The following is a 3273-nucleotide window of genomic DNA, read 5'->3' on the forward strand; positions in this document are numbered from 1 at the left end:
AATATGCAGGGAATGATCCCAATCTTTTGATACCGGTTGAGTCCTGATTTAGGACCGAGGATGTGATCTATTCTGGAGAATGTTCCATGTGCACTAGAGAAGAATGTGTATTCTGATGCTTTGGGAGGCAATGTTCTGAATATATCTGTGATGTCCATCTGGTCCAGTGTGTCGTTTAAGGCCTTTATTTCCTTGCTGATCTTTTGCTTGGATGATCTGTCCATTTCAGTGAGGGGAGTGTTAAAGTCCCCTACTATTATTGTATTATTGTTGATGTGTTTCTTTGATTTTGTTATTAATTGGTTTATATAGTTGGCTGCTCCCACATTGGGGGCATAGATATTTAAAATTGTTAAATCTTCTTGTTGGACAGACCCTTTGAGTATGATATAGTGTCCTTCCTCATCTCTTATTATAGTCTTTGGCTTAAAATCTAATTGATCTGATATAAGGATTGCCACTCCTGCTTTCTTCTGATGTCCATTAGCATGGTAAATTCTTTTCCACCCCCTCACTTTAAATCTGGAGGTGTCTTCGGGCTTAAAATGAGTTTCTTGGAGGCACCATATAGATGGATTTTGTTTTTTTATCCATTCTGATACCCTGTGTCTTTTGACAGGGGCATTTAGCCCATTAACATTCAAGGTAACTATTGAGAGATATGAATTTAGTGCCATTGTTTTGCCTGTAAGGTGACTGTTACTGTATATGGTCTCTGTTCCTTTCTGATCTACCACTTGTAGGCTCTCTCTTTGCTTAGAGGACCCCTTTCCATATTTCCTGTAGAGCTGGTTTGGTGTTTGCAAATTCTTTCAGTTTTTGTTTGTCCTGGAAGCTTTTAATCTCTCCTTCTATTTTCAATCATAGCCTAGCTGGATATAGTATTCTGGGCTGCATGTTTTTCTCATTTAGTGCTCTGTAAATATCATCCCAGCTCTTTCTGGCCTGCCAGGTCTCTGTGGATAAGTCAGCTGCCAATCTAATATTTTTACCATTGTATGTTACAGACTTCTTCTCCCGGGCTGCTTTCAGGATTTTCTCTTTGTCACTGAGTCTTGTAAATTTTACTATTAGGTGACGGGGTGTGGGCCTATTGTTATTGATTTTGAGGGGCGTTCTCTGAACCTCCTGAATTTTGATGCTCGTTCCCTTTGCCATATTGGGGAAATTCTCCCCAATAATTCTCTCTAGTATACCTTCTGCTCCCCTCTCTCTTTCTTCTTCTTCTGGAATCCCAATTATTCTAATGTTGTTTCATCTTATGGTGTCACTCATCTCTCGAATTCTCCCCTCGTGGTCCAGTAGCTGTTTGTCCCTCTTTTGCTCAGCTTCTTTATTCTCTGTTATTTGGTCTTCTATATCACTAATTCTTTCTTCTGCCTCATTTATCCTAGCAGTGAGAGCCTCCATTTTTGATTGCACCTCATTAATAGCTTTTTTGATTTCAACTTGGTTAGATTTTAGTTCTTTTATTTCTCCAGAGAGGGCTTTTATATCTCTCGAGAGGGTTTCTCTAATATCTTCCATGCCTTTTTCGAGCCCGGCTAGAACCTTGAGAATTGTCATTCTGAACTCTAGATCTGACATATTACCAATGTCTGTATTGATTAGGTCCCTAGCCTTCGGTACTGCCTCTTGTTCTTTTTTTTTTGTGTTGAATTTTTCCGTCTTGTCATTTTGTCCTGAGGGGCAAGTAAAATACTAAAAGGGTGGCAACAACCCCAGGAAAATATACTTTAACCAAATTAGAAGAGATCCCAAATCGTGAGGGGGGAGAAAGGGGATAAAAAGAGGTTCAAAAAGGAAGAAAGAAAAAAAAAAAAGAAAAAAGAAAAAAAAATGAATTTAAAAAAAAGAAAACACCTAAGAAAAATATAAAAAAGAAAAAATAAATATATTAGATAAACTAGTAAAAAATCGTTAAAAAAGAAAAAGGTAACAGTGAAAAAACAAAATTTTACCCGAAGGCGAGAAAAAAAAAACAAAAACTGAAAAAGAAAAAAATTAAATTAACTGCAAGACTAAAAAAAATCACAGGGAAAAAGCCATGAGTTCCGTGCTTGGCTTTCTCCTCCTCTGGAATTCTGCTGCTCTCCTTGGTATTGAAACCACACTCTTTGGTAGGGGAACTTGGTCTCGGCTGGATTTCTTGTTGATCTTCTGGGGTAGGGGCCTGTTGTAGTGATACTCAAGTGTCTTTGCCCCAGGCGGAATTGCACTGCCCTTACCCGGGCCTGGGTGAGTAATCCGCTCGGGTTTGCTTTCAGTAGCTTTTGTTCCCTGAGCGCTTTCCATAGAGTTCCGGAGGACGGGAATACAAATGGCGGCCTCCTGGTCTCCGGCCTGGAGGAGTCGAGAGCCCAGGGCCCCACTCCTCAGTGTGCCCTCAGAGAACCGCGCCCAGTTACTCCCGTCTGCCTGACCTCCGGCCGCGCTCCGAGCTCACCGAACCTGCGACCGGTTCAAGGTAACAGCGAGCTGTGAGCTTACTGTCGGCTCTGTCTCTGTAGCCGGCTTTCCCGTTCCAATACCCGCAAGCTCTGTGACACTCAGACACCCCCGATCCTCCTGTGACCCTGCGGGACTAGAGGCCATGCTGACCCCGTGTGGGCTTTGCCCCGGGTAGCCAATGGAGCGATGTCCCTCAGCGGAACAGACTTTTAAAAGTCCTGATTTTGTGCGCGGTTGCTCCGCCGCTTGCCGGGAGCCAGCCCCTCCCCCCGGGGTCTATCTTCCCGTCGCTTTGGATTCACTTCTCCGCCGGTCCTACCTTTCAGAAAGTGGTTGTTTTTCTGTTTCCAGAATTGCTGTTCTTCTTCTCTTCGATCTCCGATGGATTTTCAGGTGTTTGCAATCTTTAGATAAGCTATCTAGCTGATCTCCAGCTAGCTGAAGTAGTCTCAGTCTGCTACTTCTCCGCCATCTTGACTCCTCCCTCTTCTGCCCATTTTTTGATATGCTTGTCTATTTTGTGTGTGTTGAGTTTGAGTTCATTATAGATCCTGGATATCAATCTTTTGTCTGTACTGTCATTTGCAAATATCTTCTCCCATTCCGTGGGTTGCCTCTTTGTTTTTTTGATGGTTTCCTTTGCTGTGCAGAAGCTTTTGATTTTGATGAAGTCCTCAAAAGTTTATTTTTGCTTTTGTTTCCTTTGCCTTTGGAGACATATCTTGAAAGAAGTTGCTGTGGCTGATATAGAAGAGCTTACTGCCTATGTTCTCCTCTAGGATTCTGATGGATTCCTGTCTCACATTGAGGTCTTTTATCTAT

Source organism: Mustela lutreola, chromosome 3, assembly GCF_030435805.1.
Source record: "Mustela lutreola isolate mMusLut2 chromosome 3, mMusLut2.pri, whole genome shotgun sequence".
Taxonomy (NCBI): Eukaryota; Metazoa; Chordata; class Mammalia; order Carnivora; family Mustelidae; genus Mustela; species Mustela lutreola.